The sequence below is a fragment of the Protopterus annectens genome, chromosome 3.part0 (assembly GCF_019279795.1).
Source record: "Protopterus annectens isolate FY-2018-M chromosome 3.part0, PAN1.0, whole genome shotgun sequence".
In the NCBI taxonomy this organism is placed as follows: Eukaryota; Metazoa; Chordata; order Ceratodontiformes; family Protopteridae; genus Protopterus; species Protopterus annectens.
Genome location: NC_056731.1, coordinates 946,317,043 through 946,342,661, shown reverse-complemented (window position 1 = coordinate 946,342,661; position 25,619 = coordinate 946,317,043). Strand labels below are relative to the sequence as shown.

The following is a 25,619-nucleotide window of genomic DNA, read 5'->3' as shown; positions in this document are numbered from 1 at the left end:
CCACTGCTAGTATGCTACTCAGTAGACAGTGCTAAGTAATGCCCTAGTGTTGTCAAAATTTAGATACCCCCCAGTCCTCTGTTGCATGGCAGGAAAATTGCCATCAGCAAGGAGTATTCTGCAGTGCAGGTAAACCTGCTACCACACACTAACTTGTCCTGCCCCTCACACTGTGACACTGGTAAGCTTCTGACCAGAGGGAGCTTACCCAGCACCAGATCCACTCAATAATATACTATGGAAATGAACCACAGTCCTCTGCTTGCGTAATAGTTGTGATTCGTTTATGACTGACAAGCAGGCATGACAACACACCACAGCACAGTGATGCAAGGCAGCCTGTGGTAGCTAACTAGCAATGTGGTAAGGCATACTGTTCCTGCACAGGTGTCACATTGCTGTGCTGGGTAGCACAGTCTTTCTACTGAGTGTTACCATCGATACAAAGCACAGCAGTACTTGGTATGCACTAATGTACTAGACAACCCTGTATGCCATTCATACAAATGGAAATAGAACATTCTATCATGGAGGATTCCCACAATTCTTGTCTGTGAAATGCAGTATTCCCTGGCAATATCTTGAATGCAGCATGTAAATGCAATTACACATCTGTGCAACAGGTCAATGAATACCCTGGCCCATGTATAACATTATTTTCAAGGTGTTTTGCATTCACATAATCAAATGCTTCTGTAACACCATATGCTATACACCTTAATTCACTTCTATGTAGTATCGGCCCTTTGTAATTTATCTTTATATTTATGCTGTATGCACGGAATCTGGTAGTTTTCAACTGGTTACAGTTAACAGTTACAAAAATGTCAATAAAATGGATACTAGCTTAGAAATATATCTCTTACAGAATTTTGCTGTTAAGATACTTGGCCCATGGGATTTAATTGTTTTTCGAAGTTTTAATAGTTTCTATAAAAACTCTTAAAAGTAAAGTCTGGACAGTGTATGCCATTACTACACTGAGGGGTTACATTCAAACATACACCCATTACTTGAATCAACTGAGATCAATCTGTTAATTTATTTCTTTTACATTTATTTACTGGGGTACAATAATCACAACTCATCATTTGCAGGTACTGCCCTGGTGAAATAATTCATAAAGAAGGAAAAAGTGGAAGACAGAAGCAGTATGCTGTACATACCAAAAACACAAAAAAAATAATAAACTGTGCCTTAGTAATTTAAAAATGCAGCAACAATGATGAGAAATACATATTTTAGAATTTTACATGATTATGTATCATTGTAGAAATGCTGTGGGGTAATGTGAGTCAGGGCAGGGGAGGTGGAGTAAAGAAGTGTTAAGTGCGACAGTGATTAACCCCTCAGGTTGAGAGGCCTTTAGATGACGTGCTGTATAGCAAATACAGTTTGATATGGCATGGTGGAATTTTTTAAGTTCAGCTCTAAAGGCAGGGAAGGGGGACTGAAGGTAATTTAGGTGGGGGTGGGATTCCCATAGTTTAGAAGCAAGGATGGAGAAAGTGGTTGGTGCAGTGTACCTGGTATGTGGGGAGGTGCAGTGAGTGAGGACTGCTTGGGAGAAGCACCTGGGGTTGTAATGTATGTCTCTGGTACAAGGTTTGGTAGACAGTGGTGGGGAACAGGTTGGAGACGTTTGAGGATGGATAGCCTGTCTAGATTCTTTTATCAACAATTTAAATACTTCTGAATACATTACAACTCATGTGACAGTTCTCATAGTATAATACTGTAAAATAACTGTAAAGCATAATTAAATTAAATGTACATTTCAGAAGTAGGTTTTACTATTAACAGAATAAGGTGGAACATCAGTGTGATAATTGCTTAAGCCTTGCTTTTAGTGAGGTAATCTTGAAAAAATAGCCTGCGTTTGGAGACAGAATATGAATTTTCAAATAAAACATTTTTAACTAAGCAAGTAATGCAGTCAGGTAATTTTCTGAGTCATTACCATTCAGGATTATAACAGTACAGCAAAACCAGCAGTACCTCTCTGGAAATATAATCAGTCCTCAAAATCAATAAGTATTGATTTTGTACAATAATATGCTGCACTCTGCAGCACACTAATTAGGAAGAATCAATGTTCACAATGCAGGATTTTTTGCAATGTTCCAGGCAGGTTTTGTTGGAGTCTTTGGTGATGAAACCCAACAAATAAGTAAGTAAGACCTTCCAGTTTGTAGCAGACTTTATAGGCAGCTTGCTTAAACCGCTTTTACCCACCTACTGATAAATCTAGAAGAAAGGGACTTACTTCTGCTCCATTTCAGTAGAAAATGTCAAGGGCATTGTTAAATACACTAATAAAATTACTTTACTGATCACCAAATTGTGAACACAGGACTAAAATCAGTCCCTTCAAACTGATGTTATATTGCTTATGTTGAAAATGTCTCTAGCCCTGAAACTGAATGTGTTCACGAGTCAGTGCAAACCCAGAAAGTAGAAGAAAGATAATCATTAGGCAGCCTGGAGAAAGTGTAAAAAGTTTCCATATTGCACCATGCCAAGCCTCTAGTTTGGTTATCTAATTCAGTGCTCCAGTGTCTGCCTCTCAAAAAGGAGTATGAACAATATTATGGAAGGAGATATGAACAATATTATGGAAGGAGATATGAACAATATTATGGAGTGATAAGTCAAATGGCACAGAAAAGAGGAAATTAACTGTGAAGGAAAATGAAGGCAAATCTATGGCAAAATGCTATTCCCCAACGTAACTACTGCAAGCAGCTAAAGCCACATGATCAAGCAAAGGCCTTCCAACACTTGTTTTACAGAATCAGACTGAATCCCTTGAGGTACAACTTGTGGCTGCCAAGAAGTTGTTGAAATGTAAGAGTAGAGGTCATTGCAGAATGCAAGTGAAAGAAAACTCCCATCAGGCAATATCTTCTAAACATAATATGCAAAAAATGTGATTTTACCAACTCATTTTTGGTACTTTTCCGTTAAACCCCTACCATGTGGTTTCGCTACCAGATCAGCATGTCTCGCCTTATTGCTCAGCGAGCTGTGCAGATCCTTTTTATTTACCGTTTACAAACACACTTGGTACCGTCATGTGGGAATTAATAACGTGTGCCTAGGTCATTCAGTGCTGACGTACGCATGCTGTGTTGTTTCTCTTGACTTTGTCATTTACTGTAGGGGTCAGGGTTTTAACTTTAAGGCTGTTTGTGTATATCACTTACCGTCTGTCCTCCTTGCAAGGGGTGATGAAATGTCAAGATGGTTGCTGTAAGGTTTTTCTTTTAAGTCAGAAAAAAATAGCCACTGCAGTCACACTTCCACGACGACACTTCTGTAATTCACACACTCCATGTCCTACTACTGCATTAAAGACGCCTGCCAAGGAACTTTCTATTCTTCTTAACTGTTCACATACCTTTCAAAGCGTGTCATCATGACTGCATGTTCATGTTTGTATTTTACATTGGAGTTTTACAGATATATCGGGATATAGCAATGAATATATTGAGTACGTAAAATTAAGGCAGGTAGACTTCTGTTGCACACACCATACAAAACTGAGTGGTGCTTTTTAAATGTGGGTCACTTGACAAGCAAATGAAGAGCTGCAAAACCAAAAAAAAAAACACTATCAGGTCAAAGTATACATAAATACAATACTGGTGGGCATGTACTCTGTTCAATATGCACGTCTGTGTAAAATAAAGGCGGGACATGCCGGTCTGGCAGCGAAACTGCATGGTAGGGGTTTAATGGAAAAGTAACCCTTTTTAATGAAATTTCTTTATAATTATTGCTACAGATAAAATCTGTAAAATAATACAAAAAAATGAAATTGAAGAGAGGTGGAATAAGACTCTACAAAAACAAGATAAATAAAGCACCTCAAATAGCATACAGTATATGCATAAGGTAGAAGGAGGGTAACATGGACGGGAGGGGACTAAGCATTTACACTCATAACTTTGTTTCAGAGATCACGTACATGGGCTCCCCATACATACACTCACGCAGACAAACACAAAGATTTTGCTGAAGTGCTTTAATTTTATATATTTCACACATGCTAAATAATTTCAAGTTTCAGTTTAATGCTTTGACAATATCATATCCAAATCTTTAGTACTTCATATTTCTCATGCACCCTTTATAAATAAATTGCAAAGGCTGTACTCAAGCGGATGATGTTACCACTAAATGAACATTGAGCAGTGCTTGCCATTATTTATTAAAAAAAATAAGCAGGGTATTAGTGGACTGGGGTGCACCAAACCAGTAAAAAAAACTAGTGTACAATGCCAACACCTATCCCAGGGCTAATTCTAACATAGTTGAGGAATTATATTTATTTATTTTACATTTATTGACCGGGTTTGTCCGACTGAGCTAAGTAGCCCTTTTTCAGCGGAGGCCCAGGGAGAAAAGCTCCACATGTTCTACAGATTGTTTACTTATTTTTGTAAATTATAATCAACAACGGGTTTACAGAAAATATTCAAAAGCAGCATATACACAAAAAGCAAGGATTTACTACAGTAAACTAATCATTATGTCTGTTAGATTTAGAATCCTACATTTTTTATACACATCTGTATTACATGCAGGCAGGGGTACTATTATAAGATCACTGAATGAATCCTGTGACACAGTGCATTACCTTCAGGAATGAAGAAATAATATTCCTAGTTTCATCTTTTCACACATGGTAAAAGAAGACAGAAGACAGATAACATAAGACATGGCAATCTTGCTTTTTTCCCACTTTTCTGAGATTTAAAAAAGTTCAGTTACAGGCTTGCTGTTCTTGAACTGTTTGTAAGTTTCTGTGAGGCCATTTTTGCTTGGGCTAAAGGAAAGTCTCTCTGTTGATCAGTGGCAGTGAAAAACATTGAGCAGCTTCCCTGCCCCCCGTGGGAGTGGTTACTGACTTGAAACTGTAGTTTTATTGGCCGTATTGGGTCAATTCCTGGCTCTTTCCAGCCCCTGCTATCAAGCACGCTTTAGCGCGGAGTTGCCACTAGAGCAGCATCGGGCAGTGCCGGTTTAACAAGGTTAAACTTTTTCTGGCTCCATAAAGTCTGTTCTTCATTTTTTCCCTTAGAATTGCTCTACTAGTAATCTAAACAGTATATCCCTTAACTAAAAAGCGCAGCACTTGTTCCCAAAAAGCTTTTTTTTTCTCCAAAAAAAACAAAAAAAAAAAGCATTCTTTGTCTTAAAAGCATCTTCTTTAGCACTTGTATTATACAAAGTCCCTCACTAGCAACCCCCCCCCCAGGAGTACCCACTTCCTTACTAAGTCCTCTCTTATTCAGTTACACCCCTAACTTCTTAATTTCTCTAGCATGTCGAAGGGCCAGATGCTGGCGTCCTCTCCTGTCCAGTTGGTGAATCTGGGAATATTGAGGCAATGTTACAATTGCCTCATGTACACAGACAACCCTCTCCTCCTCCCACATAACACAAATACTTGCGAGAGATGCAGCTATTTAGCCAAACTGGAGGCTGAGCTCTCTCAACTCAGGACTGGCAAGACCAGACAGGAGGAGAAGGCAACTACACACACCACAAAACCAGTCTCACATAAAGCTATCACAACAATGAATCAAACACATAAACACACAAAGACATACTCGAAAAAATTTACCTAAACAGCAGAGGCCTCCAAAGCAGACACCCAAGCAACTGCCACCTCATGACACACCACAGGCAACACATAAAACACAAAATCAGTGTGCAAAGCAGTCACAGCCCTTAAGGCCAAATACAACACCAAACATACTTGTCATAGGTGACTCCATAGTCAGACACACTGACGTCCCACTCACCAGGCTGAACAAGGTAAGGGTCACAGTAAGATGTCTATCGGGCGCTAGAATCCGCCACATAACACAAGCACTCGGGTCACTCCACAGCAAGTACAAATATGACACAGTCATTGTCCATGCTGGTGTGAACGACCTGAGACGTACCTCCCTGGACTACATGAAAAGAGACATAGAGGAGCTCTCTGATTATGTAGCCCAGGCAGGTATGACCCTGACCCTGAGCAGCATCCTTCCTTCACCAAGAATGATGCCACAACATAGAGACAAGATGATCAGCTTTAATAATTGGCTTAATTTCTGGTGTCATTCAAAGGGGATCCAGTGTCTGTCTGCCTGGGATGACATGCTTGACAAGCCACGCTGCTTCACAAGGGACGGCTTGCACCTGTCACCCTGGGATTCCGGATATTGGCTAAGGCTCTTGCCACCCCCATAGTGCCTTTTTAGGCAAGGCTCAAATTCTAAACCTACCACACTAGAAAACAAAATGGGAAGAAACTAAGGGTAATGCTGCTCAATGCCAGAAGACTAAATCTCAAAATGCATGCACTCGAGGCCCTTCTCAGTATGGAGAACATCGATGTCTGTGCTGTGACTGAAACCTGGTTCAAGGCTCCTAAGAGCACCCCGCACTATCAGGTTTTACCTCATATCATGCGTTCCGCCCCAAAACCCGGACCACACCACAAAAGGAGGGGGTGTATCCATATTCATCAAGGATACCCACACCTCCAGGTTGGTGGCAACGCACGAAGCATCGGAAACCATCCAGGTGCAATTAACCATAGGCAAAACTGCTCTACAATTTGTAGCATGCTACAGGCCACCCTCTCAAACTCAGGAACCCCACACAGCCTTCCTGAAGACACTGGAGGGTATAAATGTATCTCCAAACACCATTATATTGGGTGACCAACTACCCGAATATAGACTGGGAACATTACTCAAGCCCAAACTTTCTAGCCCAAAGGTTCCTGGAGTTCATAAATTCAAATGCCATGGAACAACTAGTCACAGTTCCCACAAGAGGAGAAAATATACTAGATCTCATCATCACAAACATGGGGACAAAATGCTCCACACTGGAAGTATATCCCTCATTGGTGAGATCAGATCATAAACTAATCTCACTGGATATCCACATCCCCCCACCCCAAACAAAAAGACCACAGTGAAGAACTTCTCTAAAGCAAACTTCACACTACTCAAGACTGGTGTGGTATCCTTCAAGGCCCCCCGAGCCAGTGGAAACCGCAACCCAAGCTGCAGAAGCCCTTACAAATGCCTTCTACGAACACCTCCAGGACTGCATGGATCAGGCAATCCCTAATAAAACCAAGACTCTTTCCACCAAGGGCAAACGTCCAGTCTGGTGGACCCCAGCCATAAACAAACTTTACAATAAGAGGAGAAAGCTGTTACATGACAGAGCAAAATCCATAAAAGAGAAGACACCTTTGATCATTATTAGTAAAAAAATACGAGCACTCATAAAATCTTCCAAGGCCAACTTTGAGAGAAAAATTGCCATAGATTCAAAAGACAATCATAAGGCCTTCTTCAGCTATGTTAGAAACCTGGGTGGAAACTCCCAGATATGCTCAGAATTAGTCCAAAATGATACAAAATCACTGAACCCACAGACATTGCCAACATACTGGCAGACAGGTTCAGTGCAAACTTCACCCCTCTCCCCAAAGGAGAGATAACTATCCCAGCAGAGTGCAGCCTCCCAGACATCTCCAATGCGCAGGTGAAAGCTGCTCTCTAAAGCTAAAACACAGCATCAATGGGACCGGATGGTGTCCCCGGCTGTGTGCTACACGAACTCAATGAGGAACTAAACCCGCACATAAGGCAGCTGTTTAATCTTAGCCTTACCACAGGATACGTGCCCAAGGAGTGGCGTGACGGCAACTGTGGTCCCACTCCACAAAGGCGGTGCCTCTATGGACCCTGGTAATTACCGCCCCATAAGCTTAACAAGCCTGGTCTGCAAAGCTATGGAGAGGATCATAATGGAACTCATAAACAAAGACATAGGGGACTTGCAGACATTGGACCCGACCCAGTTTGGCTTTGTTAAGGGCAGATCATGCCTTTTGAACTTGGTCGACTTCTTCGAAACAGTCACCAAGGCCATTGATGAGGGAAAGGCAGTCCATACAGCCTACCTTGACCTTGCAAAAGCTTTCGACACAATACCCCACTCGGGTATTATAGAGAAACTTACCAGCTTAAATGTAAACCCATATGTCACAAGATGGGTTGCAAACTGGCTAAAGGACAGAACCCACAGGGTTAGAGTAGCTGGCACCATGTCAGACTCCAAGCCGGTCACAAGTGGTGTCCCACAGGGCTCAGTCCTTGGCCCCCTGTTGTTCGGCATCTACTTCTCAGAAGTACAGGCAAACATAGGAGGACTATGGCTGACAAAGTTTGCAGATGACTGCAAACTGGGAGCCATAGTGGAAAGTACATCGGACACAGATATCCTTCAGAGGGGTCTCACAGAAACTGATAGCTGGTGCCAGAGCCATGGCCTGAAGTTAAATGCCAAAAATGTATAGTCATACCCTTCAGGAAAAACAAGGTAACCCCAAGCTACCATATAGGTGGCAATCCACTAAGCACAGAAGAGGTTATCAGGGACCTGGGGACCCAGGTTGACAGTGGCCTTTCTTTTGACACTCACATTGCTAAAGTGGTTAGAAAAACCTTCTACATTGCCCACCTGATCATGAAGGGATTCACATCCAGATCAAGTGAGGTCATTGTTCCTCTGTACTCTTCACTTATCAGACCAATGATAGAGTACATTACCCCATTCGGGATGTATCTCACCCGACACCTGCAGCAATTGGAGAGACCCCAAAAGTTCCTCACCAAAAGGATAAAGGGACACCAAAATCTGTCATATGCTGCCAGACTGAAGAAACTCCAGCTCTATTCAGTCGCATACCGTCTGCTCAGAGGTGACCTGTGCCTGACATACAAGGCCATGTCCAACCTGGAATTAATGGACATGCTCCACCTCAAAAAATCCAAATCTACCAGATCCACTACAGCAAGCAACTTAAACCTTAGCACGGATATAAATAGGACATGCTGGAGGGATAGATTTGTCACCCAGAGACTCCCTATGTTGTGGGATAAAATCCCGGTCCATGTGAGGCAGAGCACCTCGCTGGCTCTGTTCAAGAGAAATCTTGACCGGTGGATGGGAGATCGTAGGTTTACCCTGGGAATCATCTCTGTGTCACTGCTGGACAGAGGCACAACAAACTAATGGGCACAGTATTTTTTAACATAAGGGGTGGCGTAAGCCACAAAACTCTGGGCTAGGCTTATAAATGCCTTAGGGCAGATAGCCTAGTATAAACCTATGAACCTATATGGATTGTACACTATGTTCTGTGTTTGTTTATTTGTTCCTGATAAAAATAATGACACTCATACATCTATCGCGTCCAGTTCTAATATAGCTTGGCTGCTCTTGGTGTGACGAACCACTGGTGACTTGAGTAACACTTAACAGTTCATGGATAGGGCTTACCTTAGGGCCCACTGTCTTCATGGGGCAAGCCCCTGACTCTCTCCCTTTTTAAGCAGGATCTCACCTCTCAACGCAGAAGTACCTTGCTGTTCATGAAGGCTACACATGTCCCAGGAACAAAGAAGTGGAGCAGCTGGGAAGGGCTGTTATACTGCAGCCAGTTCAAGTACTGAGTTGTGTGTGTAAGGGAACTCACCCCCTTAAGTGCTATCTTCATATAGGCCACTGTATAGAGTCTGGTGTGGTCTAGAGCATTCCACTCACATAGGACAGTTGCATTTCCTAAACCCGGCTCACCCATATAGCCTGCCTCTCTACCCTTCACTTGATCTCAAACTTTCTTCTGGGCAACAGGTACTGGCCATCCCTACAAGCAAATTACCCCATCCTACCCCCAAAGACAGGCAAAACAACAAAGCCACATCATTCCTTTCCCTCATTCCCATCTGCCAACTCCACAAGGGGCCCAAACCACTAACTAAACGAGAATCACCTGGACTTTAGTCAGGGCTTTATCTCTTTACTCAAACAGGCTAGCTGAATGCTAGGTTTTATTTTTAAAAGTGAGCACATTTTCATTGGAATTGGGGGGGGGCAACATACGTTTAGCATTAATATGAATAACAATGGCAAAAAGTCTTAATTTGTAATACTTTATATAAAAACATACATATTTCAGCTCTATAATTTCAGAGCATCCTGTCCAAATCACAAACATTTTATTAGTGATAACTAGGATGTTCTTGTCACGTTCGTGTGGTAGGATAGGTGATGACATCATCCTGGGGAACTAGCAGAGCATCAGAACAATGGAAGAAAGTGGCTGAGCTCCTAGGAAGGATGGTGATGATCAAGAAATGCTTAACAGAAGAAATTCCCACTAAAGACAGAAGGATAATGGCAGTATGGAGGCACAGGGAACCCCTAGCTAACTACACAGACAACAGAACACAGTACGTTATGCAAGTGCCACAGCACAAGTCTGATTTATACAAGGAAGCAGGTGAACTTATAGTAGATGACATCAGCAGGCTATGTGGGGGGCAACAGGTTAGGAGGCCTGCACATACACACAGCTTCATAGGCTTATAGGAGGATACTAGCCTAATACTGTAGTTACAGGATGTTTAGATGACTAGCTGCATAACAGCACAAGTATCCCAATTGAGCACAGCCGGATAGTCGTTTTTAGCAAAGCAAGTTTGTCAGCAGCACCAACTGGCCCCGTCCATGAGGGACATAGGTGCCAGCCCAGAGGTGACCTTACAATCACCTAACCAGTAGTCAAAGTTACACTTGAACAGGGTCATTGAAAAGCAGTACTTCACACACACAGTGAGAGCCTATTACAGAGGAGTGTGAATTGTTGTGGGATATATCTGTCTCCTCAGCATATTCTGTTTATGCCACAGGCTAATTTGAGAACTCTGGGCCAAATTATTCTTGTCCCAGTTGAATTGCAGATGTCCACTGTTCCCAGAAGGGCAGGGTCTAAAACTGCTGTGCAGGGCAGACATAGGTCACTTCTCAGCAGCCTGCATGATACCAAGTGCAGTGATAGGTATGCCAGTCTTTTCATGTATGTCATGTTCGGATGCCTGGGAGTCTCCCACGCATAACCCTGTGCTCTCTCCAATTGCTCCAGGTGTCTTGTGAAATACAGACAAATGTGACCATTGTACTCCATTATTGGTCTGATAAGGATAGAGTACAGCAGAGATAGGATTACCCTGGTATTGAATGTGATGTCCATATGTATGATGTGCACAACTGTGTGTAACACCACTATGGGCACATAGTGATGAATGTATAGATTGCTATCAACATGCATTCACAAGTCTCACAACACTGTGTTTGAGCTTAGGGGGTACTACACCTATCATAATTATCAGGGCACTTAATTGACAATGGTGACAAAGGGTCACTGTATGCTTTAAAGTTCGGTCCATGAGTTTGGAACCAATCATCACTCTCCATCAGCTTCTACAGTAATATGTTACCATCATTGGGGGGCTTTACATGAGTGTGCCAAGTAAACAGTCATCTGCAAACTTGGTAAACCACACAACATCTACTGTTATTTTCCAAACAGTTGTGAGCCCAGCACAGATCTTTGTGGTATTCCACTCGTGAGTTGGCGACTGGTGGAATTTGTGTTCTGCCATTGAGCCAGTTGGCTACCCATCTAGTACTGTATGGCCTAAGTCCCAGATGTGAGATCTTCACTATGAAACATGAATGGAGGACAGGTATCAAAGGCCCTGGATAACTCAACATAGGGTGTACGTCCTGTTATCCCTCATCCAGGTCTTTTGGATCAGTATCCAGAAGTACAAAAGGGTCAATAAGCAAAATCTACTCTTGACAAAACCAAAATGGGTAAGGTCAAGTGTGCTGAAGGTCACATTTGCCCTTGTGGCTATGGTCAATGCCGATTCCTGCACTAGCTTTGCAGAAAAAGGCTTTTTAGGCATATGGGTCAATAGTTGTAGTTCTGCATGTTACTAAATTGATGTGCATTGCATAGCACACAACATTTTATATTACATTTTGTAGCATGGTTGATATATCTGTGAAAAAATTACTGAGACCCCAGGGTTGCAGTGCTTGGGGGGTGCCAATACATGGATGTATTTTAAACATATGACATATAGTTAGATATGCCCTCAGTTTGTAATGCTTCTACATGTAATTTTATGTCACACAAAGGAAATGGACAATAAATAGCATTAATATAGCATAACATATACATTTCCATAGCTCTGCAGTGGACTTGCACGACTGTTAGCAAAGTACATATGCATGCAAAATACATGTTTGCATGTAGCTAAGCAGTGTGCATACATGAACTGCATTTCTAAAGTCTAACAGTTAGTACTGAGTCTATGAAATACACTTGCTGCTTAACTGACTCTGTGGCAGCACATGTTAATGCATTGATAGTCCTTTTTTGGGCCAGATGGCACTGGGTTCGAACATCAGATGTCATACTTTAAAATATTTTTCATTACAGAGTGATAGAAACCTGATGTCATTGCACTATTTTTGGCTGTCTGGGTCCTGTCTGTTTCCTAGGTGGGCCAGTTTGCACACAGCTGCACTTCATGCCAACCAGATAAGCACAACCAAACCTGCCACTCATTTTCTGTGTTTACGCACGTGCGAGAGAGAGAGAGAGAGAGAGAGAGAAAAGGGTGTGGCAGTTGAAATGAGGAAAAGCAACTCATGACATGCACACTAGAAAATGTTAGTACACTGACATATTTCTACATAGGACTGGATTTGAGTTCTCACTCCAACACACTTTCAGAACACAGGATGAGTGTCTTATCTCTATCTGCCATACAAACACCTTTGCAGCAAAGAACCTAACTCAACACTCACACGACCAACTGCAACAACATCTACACTGATATCAAAACATACAAGTATTATTTGTATGTTTAGTACTTTTGGATGCACTGCACCTAGTGATCACACAACAGGTCATAATTATTGCTTGCAAAAATACAACTCTGCTATACATTTCTGTATTTGTAGGTCATTCTTCATTTATCTGAGCAGTAATCTGAGACATGAAGTGTGCAAACCATTCTATGTCATTTGCTTTAAAATGTATAAGGATATTAAGTGGAAATAATGTCATATGCAGTTAGCAGCAAATGAAAGGCAGGCTGGATGTTAAAGAACACAACCTGTGACTTGTGTGCTTATTACTTACATTTCCAACCTTACATCTAATACTTTGTAGATCTAACTTGACACACCCAGTGGAAGTAAAGCAGCCTGCAGTGCGGTTTTCCTTCTCCCAACCACTAATCATTCACATGTGTAATCCATTAAAAACAAATACCGAGTGAGTGCCTGCACTATGTTTACATCTCCTACATGGATCAACATTTTTGGGATTCAGTAATTCTAATGAGTTCACACCTCATTTGCATATCCACCATGCTAACAGCCCTGAATCTACACCAAATAAAAAGGCAACCATGTAGCTAGGCAAACTGATAAGGAGAGTTGTACGTTTCTGTAGAGATGAGTACTGAACTTCAGAAGGTATACTTCCATTTTGTCACCTACATATTGCATATGCTGGAATATAGTTAAGAAAAATCTGAAGCAAAAGCTTTCACAGTTTTATCTGTATACATTAGTTAGAAGTGTACTAATGGTAAGGGCATGTTTATCAAGCCATTTCAGAAGTATACATGATTGCCAATACATGAAAATGGAATACTGTGTGTGATAAATATATACAAATGTTTCAGGGACAGGTTCTCTGATAGCACTTTTAGCATTTCAAAGATGGTTTATTAGCAAAATGGGTCAGTTGCCTCTTGTTTTGGATGGGGGAGCAAAGCTAAGTTATTGTTATGGCATAAACAAGGATGTACTGTTCTTTTTTGGGGGGGAGCAAATGTGAGTTACTGTTATAGCACAACCAAGGATGGGCTGTTATTTAGGGAAGGGCAAACATGAGTTACTGTTATGGCACAAAAAAGAATGAGCTGTTCTTTTGGAGGGAGCAAAGCTGAGTTACTGTTATGGCACAAACAATGATGAATTGTTTAAATACGTGCAAAACAAAATAAAAATGATGGAAGTAATACACTGGGTGAAAGCACTTGGTGTTTAATTAAGGCTTGGACTGTTATATCGGCTGTAGTGACGTTTTTTGTTATTTTTATTTTGTTTTACAATGATGGAATGTTCTTTTGAGAGGAGCAAAGTTGAGTTACTATTACGGCACAAACAAGGATATGTTGTTCTTGTTACTCTCCTTGTTTTGTATCCTGCTTGTTGTTAGTATTTCACATCTCTAGACTGTTTTATGTTTCGCAAGTGGGTAATACTGACTGGCTACCTTTTCTCTAAACAGCTATTTTGTAGTTATATGATACTTATGTGTATTACCCTTCTATTGTCTTTTAGGACAGCTATGAGTATGCCACTCAGGTATGTCAATCCACGGAGACCCGCCCTCTTCACTGATGCAGAGAGTGATTGTAGATGGCTTTAGGCAACATGGTGCTTTTCTGCTGGAAAGTGGATGGGGAGATATGGCACGTAGGATGAGAATGCAGTGGCAGATTGTGGATGATGTCAATGCCATGGGTGGCCACAGCAAGACACAGGAGCAGGTGTGCCACAAGGACACTGACATGATCACATCTGCACAGAGGACAACAGCTGCAGTGGGATGTGACCAGATGGTTACACAGAGGGCCTGCTAGAGAAACACCACTAACTCCAGACAGCTCCCAGAAGACTGCCATACATTATGTCCTGCATGTTGCAGCGACAGTTTCAGACACAGCAAGCACATCCCAGGAGGAGAGTCCAAGTAGGCTTTTCTATCTGAACAGTTGTATATTGTTGTATAGTAAAACAACTGAAATCAATAAGCTAATTCTGTGACACGTCTTTTTTTTTTTTGAGGGGGGGGTTGAAGACTGCTACAATTATAAACTTGTTAGGGTTGTCAGCCACGTTCTTGTTGAAATTATATTTAATGGACATGTAAAGGGGTAAATGTATTACCCCCACTGTTACTGTTAATTGTGACTTGTGCTTAATTTCTTCCAGGACCATCTGTACTACAGAAGAATATCTCATCTGCAGATGGCAAGGCAAACATGTTTATTTCAGTACTGCTGAGGAATTTAAAGAAATATTGTAGTGTGTGATGTTGATCTCAGGTCTGTTGTGTGTATTGCTGTACTGTCTGTAATAGTGGCAGCAGTGATGGTTTGTTAGTATATATTGCACTACAGTAGTGTAGATATTAATTTATTCCTATGTTTCTTGATTTTTACTACAGGTGATCATGACAGTGAGATTGTGGGCCTTCCTGATGTCAGTGTATCAGCAGACTCTGCTGATGATGGTGACCAAAGTGAGAAAGAGTCTCAGGCTGCAGAGATTGAATCTGACACTGAGGTTGACAGACAGCCATCCCCTGCATTTCCATCAGACACAGCCAGTAGGCCTACACCTACCCACTCCAGTGAGCCCACAGATGTGCTGTCCCTCCTCCATCTGCTACAGGGGTCTCTTCCTGTGCTACTCAAAGTATGTTTACGGCCATCATGGAGGCACAGGCACATTCCCATACGTGCTCCACACAAATGCTCAGGGTTGTGGATGTGGCCCAGTCTGAGGCAAGCATGACCACCTCCATCATGTTGCCGATTCACTGGATCAGATGAAGGACACATTGGAATGAGCAGTGCTTGTGAAGGAACATTGGCTGGGACAGGAAGAGCATCCTCATGGGCGCAAGTCAGCCACATCAACTGCTGTCAGCCAACGTGGCCATGTCATATCATGCTCCCATAGCAGCAGTGCTGTCCACACCCAGATGTGGCAAGCCATGGGGTCCTAGATGTCCCCATGAAGGGAGCTCACCCAGCAGACATCAGTTATGTTCTGTTAGCAGCACTGCATCTGACCTTGGGCATGATGGTGCCAGTGCAACTCCTGGCAGAGCCAGTTCTTGTGGTTGGGGACAACAAGAATGAACTGCCACCTCTACCATACGCAGCTCACACCTGTCCAACATACCAAGATGTAGAGCCAGCACAGAGCTTGGCTGTGTTCATGCAGGCACTCACACGCCAATTTCACCTGGAGGACCCCTACACACACACACACACACACACACACAACAGTTACTCATTTTGTCTCACTGGCCATTTGATGGTTTATCCACGTCTGCCTTTTTTTCTTTCTTACTCACACACACTCACCATCCTTTTGTGTCAGCCTAGACTTCCTGCTCCGCCATAACACCCTGTGCAAGTGTTAATAACGGTAGAGATTCTCCCATTCAATTCTCGGCTGGAGCGTCTTCTGTGTGGAGTCTGCATGTCCTCCCTGCGGTCGAGTGGCGTCTAAAGACATGCAGGTAGCTGCATGCGTGAATGGGTGTGCCTTCCTTGAAGGTTGGTGTCGGGCTGGCAACTTGGCACTGTAAAAATCCACTGCCAATCTTTAGCAGACCGGAGTTCCACTGTGGCGACCCCTGACCGGGAAAAGCCGAAAGACTTATCCCCGTTTTCTGTCTTTTGGATTAAGGGATACAAAAGCTTTGTGTCTGACACTCAGGGTGCATAGCTAACTTAGTGCTTAGTGTATCTGCATTTGTGGTGTTGAACCGGTAATTGTACCTTTGACTTGTATTGGCCTTGGAAAGTTAGACACTTGATAGCATCAAAATTTCCCAACTTCATAATGAATGATCTTGTGAGGGGTGTGAAGTCAGAAACTGCAATGAGTATCATTGCTTTCTAACTTCTTTCTTTAATCATTTTCCAGTACAAACATATAGTGCTAAACTGAGGACATGCAGTGATCATCAGTTCTTCTGAGAGGTATGACTGTGATGCCTGAGGCCTACTGCTTAGTAAATGGGCACATAACTCAAATAAATCTCTGTTGCCATATATTAAGGTAAGGTCTGTACAAATCTCCCAACATTTGCTAGGTTATTGAAACAAGTAATGAAATACAAGGATATGCTACATGGTCATACTATTACACAATACACTCCAGGTTCAGGACTTACCTTGTAAATGCAGCAGTTGACACAGTTTTAATTCAGGGTTGACTCAGTCTGATGCAAGCAGTACACAGCCAATACATGGGGAGGTAAAGGTTGTGTGAGTTCCCTGGCATCATTGTTAGTATATGTATGTGAGTAAGAGGAAGGTTTTAGGTCCCTAGGTGGTGTCAGTGTGCTATGCATTGTCTCTTAGTCAATGCAAGGCTTACTGAGCACGCCTAAGTCTGCCCACATCCATAGCAGCTGGTGGTTCCCCTTGTGACTCCTCAACTGCCTGTGGCTGTGGTGACCTTGGCATTGGTGCTGGGATATGTGCTCCTTATCCTGCTGAAGATGTTTTCTCAGGATTAAGTTGTGCAGCATGGTACATACTGGGAACATTTCTGTACATGTCCATGGATTGTACTGTAGGGCTACCCCAGACTTATCAGGGCACCAGAACCATGACTTTAGCAGCCCAAACACATGCTCTATGACATTTCTTGTTTGAGTGTGTGCCTCATTATAATGTTCTTCTTTAGATGTGTGTGCATTGTTGAGGGGTATCATCAGCCACGGTTCCAGTGCATAGCCCGCATCCTCCAGTAAATGCCACTGTGGGATATCCCCCTAGCAAAACATCTGGTACATTTGGGAGGTCTGCCAGATATGCAAGTTATGGTAACTGCCAGCACACACATTTAGGATAATTCCCTTGGCATTACATATGACTTGGCAGTTGTAAAGTGGTAGCCCTTTCTGTTAATGTAGAGCCTACCCTGCTCCCCAGGTGGTACCTTAACGTCTACATCTGTGTAAACTATAGCACACAGGACTTCAGGGTAGTGTGCTGCATGGTAGACCTACTGCATATTTCTGACCCTCTTTTCAGAATTACGGGGAAAATACATGTGGTCACAGGCATGCTGGGGCACAGCATTCAGGAACTGGTGGAGGATCCTGGATGCTGATGGCTGTGACACACCCAGCACATCCCCTGTCAGTCTCTGAAAGACGGGTAGGTAAGACAGCGCTTGCAGTTTTTACGGAATAGGTTGTCTGTATAACCTTTTTACCCTTTTGTTTCAGATATTAGCTGGAATATTTTGCATTAATCTTTACGGGGACTGGCTGTGTTTCTGAAGTATAGCCAAACTATGCACTTATGCTATGTTGATGAGGTCATTAAAAAGGACAAAACATGCATGCCTACAGCTAGTGGGGTTTGGCTTTATTAGCCTGAATGTAACCATAAAGACTTAAAAAGTAAACAAGTCATAGACATTCAAAAGCCATGTAGCTGAAAAAGTACATGTTCTTAAGGGGCCATTTGCATGTATCCCGTGGGCCTCCACTACAGGTGGTTCAAACAACCACATGCCATAATTCTTACTGTACCAAACCACAATCAGATGGCAATTTCCCCTTTGGGTCTTATACTCATTACAGATAAACGGATATAAAGAAAGTAGTCAATCACTCAACATAATCTCAGTTCAGAAGATACAAGCCATATTCTAACAATGAAACAATGTATCAGAGTCCAGCAAAACAGCATCAATGTTGGCATGCACAACCCAGGTATAATACAAATGAATCAGGTAGTGTTTTGTCCTTACTCCTATTCAAATGGAAAGAACCATCATCAGCTCTTTTCCAGTTTTACTTTCAAGCTCTTGTAAATCTACAGCCTCTGTTAACTTTCATCTAGCCTGTTACTAGTTACCTACTGCACGTATTTTGCATAATGTTTACCACGTTATCACATACAAGTAGACTTGTGTTTATTTTAAATTATCACGTAAATAAATGATTTCCCTGATGGTTTGGGTCATGGCAACTGAAAACCCTTTTAAAAAGCTCACCTACCTGGTCAAAAAACATAAAATTAAAGTTAAATTGTACAGTATAATTAGCTAGCTCACATTGTTCTTATAATTCTTAGTTACTGATTTAAAAACCACTGGTATAACTCATACCTCAACCTCTCAGTGCAACAATTCTGGATAAAGACAAAAATAATGGGGAGCAAAGGCACCAAAACAGGAAGAGACTTTATAAAATAACAAATGTTGCATTGGCTTGCATTTTCTTAAGGATATGGAGTCTGAAACTCAAATGTGTGTCATTAGTGAGTTCAAACCTCAACAATTTGGCAAAAAAACATAAATGTTATGAGGAACAGACTAAAAATAAATCATAAAAAATGTCATCCTGCAAAATTCTAGACACTTGATTGGTATGTTGTGGCCCTAAATTTCAGATTTATACATAGGTTCATTTTCATAGGCTTCGCTATCTGCTAGGGCATTTGAAGCCTAGCCCACTATGGTTTTTGGCAACTTTAGGTCAGCTATCTGGCGCACTTATACGTTTTCTGTGGATATGGACATTTGGATGCAAACTTCGGATTGTTGCTTTCACTTTGCAGTCATCTGCCGCAACTCCTGCACACAACCTCCTGTGAGGAAGAAGGCTTCGCAAACAAAATTAGTGACAGGACTGAGCCCTGTGTGGGACAACCACTGTGAACAGGCTTTAACCACAGGCGGCAGCAGTGATGGCGCCAGCAGCTCTGACCCTGTGGTTGCATTCCATCAGATAGTTTGGTTGACGACATTAATGTGATAGGTTTTTTGATGATACCATTGATTTCTTTATTGTATCGAAGGCCTTGTATTGTATCCAGGTAGCTAGTATGGACTGGTAGGCTGTATGGAATGCCTTTCCCTCATCAATGAAAAGTCTGTTTGTTTAAAAAGTCAACCAAGTTTAAAAAGGCATGATCTGCCTTTGACAAAGCCAAATTACCAAATTCCCTATGTCTTTATTTATCTTATTTATTGCCAGTCACTCTTATGGCTTCCATGGCTTTGCAGATAAGAGGCTTGTATGGGCAATGGGGTCCAAATTGGGTCGGGTGGAGGCTTTGCTTAAGGAAGTGGTACCACAGTTGCAGCCCGCCCTGGATGTATCAGAGGTGCAGTGTCTTTGACAAACAACAGCTGTCCTAGCTGTGGTTGGGGAGTCAAGTGGGGTAGCATGCTGTGTCTGTGATCAGTAATCTCAACATCATTTTGAACTAGTTATAGAGCAGGAGTTTCCTCCCAGGTAGGATCCTATAAATACTAAATCATTTGATTATGATTGTCTTTTGAGTCTTTAGCTTTTTCTCTCGAAATTTGCTTTTTGGATGATTTTATGAGAGCTCTTTTTTTTATGCTTTTTGTGTTGTTGTAGAGTTTGTTTATGGTCCACCAGACTGGATGCTGGTAACTTTGGTACAAAGAGTCTTTGTTTTGTTGGGATTGCCTTTATCCATCCAGTCCTGCAGGTGCTGGTAGAAGGCATTTGTAAGTGATTCAATAGCAGGGGCTGGAAAAATGAAAAAAACGATTGACAACCAACAAGTCACTGATCACAAACCACCACTCCTCCTCCGAGGACAAATGAAGTTATATGGAAATGACCTAGTGGCATAAAAAACTACAGTTTCAAGTCAGTAACCACCTCTCGCTGCTCAATGCCTCTCAGAAACTTTCAAATTCACAGAACTCAACAACCCAAAGGAACAGCAAGCCTGTAACTGAACTTTTTTCACTCTCAGAAAAGAAAAAAATTTTTTTTTTTTTTTTCATTTTTCTTTTTAGAGATAGCAGAGGTTAACAAGTATCAAGTTATAACAAATAGTGCAGTGACCACCCCACACAAAGTGAGTCAGGACATCAGGACAGAAAATATGCAAGTTTAAGAAAAAACGATTAAAAAATTAGTGCAGACAGAAAATTCAGCAAACAGCTTTTGGTTGTGCTCTACTACTAACTACTAACACAAGTACTGTTTAACAAGAAAGAAAAATGTCCAGCTAGCAGCTATGCAGAAAAAACTTAGCAATAAACAGAGAAAAATACTTAAAATCTCAAAAGTGCTTGTGCTTCACCAACAGCCAAACAAGCTGAAAAAGACGCTCAAACTCAAAGAGGCAAATAGGTTTTAAGAGAGGAAGATGAAGGAGTTATGGAAATGACCCCTAGTGGCCAATAAAACTACAGTTTCAAGTCAGTAACCACCAGCGCTCTGCCTTCTTGCAATTACATTTTTTTTGTTCCATCACTGATTTTGAAAGGTGAGAAATTTCATACCTCGAGTCTCAACTCTTCAGATTTTTGCAGAATGTTCGGATATTTGATACATACTTTTGATCTGTTCCTCATAAAACTTGTGTTTTTCTGGCAAATCACAAAGTATTTGACACCACTTAAAAATGACTGGCATTATAATTTCAAACTTCTTATCATTCAGAAAATGTATACTAATTCAAAACATTTTATTCTAACAACTTTCTAAGTTGGCAAGATTGATATTTTAAATATGTCCCTACTTTTGGGCATTTGTCGCCCCATTAATTTTAGTGTCCCGATTTCTTGAGCTATACAAGTTGAGATGTATGGACAGAAGTGTAAAGCTTCTGAACTGACTGAATGCAATGCTGCCCATGAACCATTTCATTTCATTTACACCCGTGTGTACGTCCAGCTATACCTCTAAGTGCAAACAATTTTCTGTCAAAAGCTTTCATCGCTGATTTGATGACTAACAATGACATAGCTTCAAATATAGCAAAAAGATTGTTACTGGTTGCGTTCAGCTTAGAACACATAATGCCAATCAAACGCCACACCCCAAGTAAACCTCAACACCGTCCACTTGGTTTCCTTGAATATTTCAGAAGTTTGAGTTCAAGAAAAGGAATAGGAAAACTACGTACGTGATACTTACATGACTTCAAAAGTCAAGATACAGCCGCAAAATAACAACTATATTAAAAATAATAGTTTTAGTGTTACTTGTACGTACCGTATGTCTCTGTCTCAAGTACTCCAACTTAAGTCGGTAACCCACGAGCTAAACATGTAGCCAAACCTGCGAAAAGAAAATGACTGAAATAAACACAAGTCCAGATTTTTACCTACAAAATCACACAACTGTACGACCACAGCAAATCCTGTGTAAACTCGGATCGGCTCTCCGTCGGTTGCGCAGTAGCAAGCCCCGCCCACATAATGTCAATGTCAGTCTGAGAAACTCAGTCTTGGTTGCAGGGACGCGCCCACAGTACGCAATTCGTGGTCTATACTTTAGTTTTTTATGTATATTAAACCCCAAGCACGTTAATCTCCCGATATCTGCTTTATCCTGTTTGGCTTGCAGGGGAGTATACCTCTGAAGTGTACTTCGAATTGAGGATCGTTCGTTCCTCATTCTGACTCTCCAAAAGTCTGTGTTCTTCGACGTTCCACATTAAAAGCGTCTGCCACTGTTTTTATTTGTTTTTGATAACAGTAGTAAACGATAGTGAATCGGGTTAATTGATAAAAGAATGTTTCATAAGTAGAAAATAACACGTTTTGTCTATCCTGTGAGCGTCCTAGTTGAAGTTGCTGGTAACGTTAAGTGCTCCATTTTGCCAGTTTGTTCCAGATTACGAGAGGCAGTGTTCCGGACTTTCAAGATAGAAGGTAGAGAGCTGTGCAGGGAGATACATACCAGCCCGGCTTTCTAGGATCATAAAACATAACACCAATTCCGGACCGAATCAATATTGTAGGACTCGGAAAGAGCCACAGGAGCGTGCCTCTCAATCTCATAGAGCCATACCTCTCGGGAGTCCGTCATTAGAAGGAACATTCCTCATTTTGGGTCAAAAAAGGTTCATGTTCCACATTTGAAAGGGTTTGTCACGCATTCATTGTTTGGAATTAATTTGATAAATAGAACTAAATCATAAATTCATCAAAAGAAGTTTTTTCTAAGTTAGAAGTAGCACATTTTAACTGTCCTGTGAGCTCCCTAGTTGAGTTTAATAGAAAGTGTTCAACATTTTGCCCATTTGTTTCGCACTATAAGAATTCGTGTTTCTCATTTTGGAGATGGAAAGTTGAGAGCTGTGCCCGGGGCAAGAATCTGGGGCAAAGCCAGAAACAATAAGGGACAAAGGCCCAAAATCAAAGGTAGATTTTAAATATCGTTTTTTTAATTAAAAACAAGTTGTTAAAAAAATAAGTTATGTACTCACCATAACATTCCATCTGAGTAGGTAACTTCATATGTCTGCAACCTGTGGGTGGACGGATCCGAGCCGGCAGCTTTACCTAGCTAAAAGATCTGAGCTCCTAGCTCCTCTCCCTACACATAATCCCCTGCTACACATCCACCATCCTCAGATCGAGTTTGCCTATAAAGTCTCCACAAGACCCTCGAAAGAGGCCAGTAACCTACTGCCTAACAGTATGATCAATGCTATCCCATGGTTAAGAAGCACAAAACTGGTTAGGGGGAATAGGGGGGGGGGGTCGGTTGCAGACAAATGAAGTTACCTACTCAGATGGAACGTTATGGTGAGTACATAACTTCTTTATCTGAAATAGTTAACTTAATTTGGTCTGCAACCTGTGGGACAGAGTCCCCAGCTACCTAGAAAACTTGGGCGGCCCTGAAGGAAGAATATTCCGGAGCACCGCGGAGCCAAAGGAAGCCCTACTCCTGGATATCATATCCAATTTATAATGGGAAATGAATGTATGAGAGGAGGACCAAGTAGCTGTTGAACATATGTCGTCTATAGGGACTCTAGACCAGAATGCTGCAGAGGTAGCTATGGATCTGGTTGAATGAGCATGGATTCCCACAGGTACCGGTTTGTTTGAAGCTAAATAGGCCTGAATGATGCACTGTGAAATCCAGTTGGCTAAAGTAACTTTGGTAATAGGTTTACCTAAAGAAGACTTGGCAAAGGACACAAACAATTGATTAGATTTGCGGTTGGTTGCTGTCCTGTGCAAATAAAAACGCAGTTGTCTATGTACATCAAATTTGTGTAATGTGTATTCCCCTTTGTTCTGGAAATTGGGGAAAAACACTTGCAGATTAATAGACTGATTAATATTCGACTCAGAGGCTACTTTAGGGAGGAAGGAGGGATTAGTCCTGAGAGAAACTCTGTCCTTATGAAATATTAGGTAAGGGGGTTTCATACAGAGGGCTTGAAGCTCAGACACTGTCCTGGCTAAAGTTATTGCAGTCAGGAAGGCTGTTTTCCAAGATAAAAATTTCAACTGAGCAGAAGCAGCTGGTTCGAAAGGAGGGCCCGTCAAAGCCTGTAGGACCAATGTTAAGTCCCATGGTGGGACCACAGACTTAACTGGCGGTTTTAACAGAAAGACGCCTTTTAAAAAAGTTTTGCAAATCCTGGTGGAAGCCAGTGATCCTACATCATCCCCAATGTGAAAATGAGAGATGGCTGCCAACTGTACTTTAACCGTAGATGCACTGGCTCCCTGATGAAAGATATGGGACAGGAAATCAAGAATCGTCGGAATAGGAACAGTAAAAGGGTCTAAGCCCCTGTCTTTGGCCCAGATGGAAAAACGTTTCCATTTACTACTGTAGATTTTTCTGGTAGAGGGTTTGTATGCTGCTACCAGAATAGCTTTCACTGGTGACAAGATACTGGGAGTCCTTGCTATCAATGGAATTGGATCAACCAAGCTGTGAGCTTGAGGTCGCCCAGGTTTGGGGGTTGTAATCCCGCAGGATGAGAAATTAGATCCAGAATGGGATCTAAGATCCAAGGAGGAACTACACTGTGAGACCGCATGTAATGGAACCAGATCTGGTGAGGCCAGAATGGGGCTATGAGGATTATCTTGCTTCCCAACCGATGGGCTTTCTGCAGGAACTTCGTCATGAGCAGAAGCAGGGGATAAGCATAAAGGAGACCGGGGGGCCAAGCATGAACCAGAGCATCTCTGGGGCTCTCCCCCATTGGAATTAGAGCGAAACATTCATTGCACTTTCTGTTTGATGGAGAAGCAAAAAGATCGCAGCAAGGTAGACCCCATTTGAGGAAGATTTGTTTCACTACTAACGAGCTTAGAGACCACTCGTACGGTGCGAGGATCAAGCGACTTAGCTTGTCCGCTAGGATTTTGGTCTGGCCTGGAATGTGTGTTGCTACCAGAAAGTGGTTGGTGGAGATCGCCCATTCCCAAACTCTCATAGCCTCTCGGCAAAGGGGATAAGATCTGGTTCCTCCCTGTTTGTTGATGTACCAGACTACAGCCATGTTGTCTGTCTGAATTGCAATAGTTCCCGGAGGAAGAAGGTCTTGTAGGGCTTGCACTGCTAGAAGCACCGCCCTCATCTCCAGAACATTGATATGCAGAATGGTCTCTGAGGGAGTCCACGTGCCTTGGACGGTTCTGCCCATAGCATGCCCCCCCCACCCGAGGTGAGAAGCGTCCGTGGTCAACATGGCGTGGGGCTGAGGCATGACAAATGATCTCCCCTCTCGCAGCTCCTGAGAGTAAAGCCACCAGAGAAGGGAGTCCTTGCAAACCCTGCTCAAGGGAATCGGGTGTTCAAGGGGTGCAGTAAAAGTGACCATTGGACCTGAAGAGTCCACTGAAGAAGTCTCATGCGCAGTCGCACAAAGGGCGACAGACCGATGGCTGCCACCATGGAGCCCAAAGCTCTCAGGACTATTTCCGCAGGTAGGGCTGGGGATTGGAGAATTGCCAAAACATGAAGAGACAAACTGCGCAACCTGTCTGTTGTTAGAAAGGCCTTGGAGAGGCGTGTATCTATCTTGGCCCCTATAAATTCCAGAACCTGCACAGGATGAAGGAACGATTTTTGAAGGTTT

General features: G+C 42.2%; 1 protein-coding gene across 1 annotated transcript in view; it reads right to left on the bottom strand.

Annotated features, from left to right (window-relative positions):
• LOC122796643 (copine-3-like) overlaps positions 1-22,002 on the bottom strand; it is a 1,386,610-nt gene extending 1,364,608 nt beyond the window's left edge. The window contains exon 1 of the mRNA XM_044065280.1: positions 21,773-22,002. The gene's annotated coding sequence lies outside the window, so the exon portion shown is untranslated. The remainder of the gene's footprint in view (positions 1-21,772) is intronic.
• Positions 22,003-25,619: the final 3,617 nt, after the last annotated feature.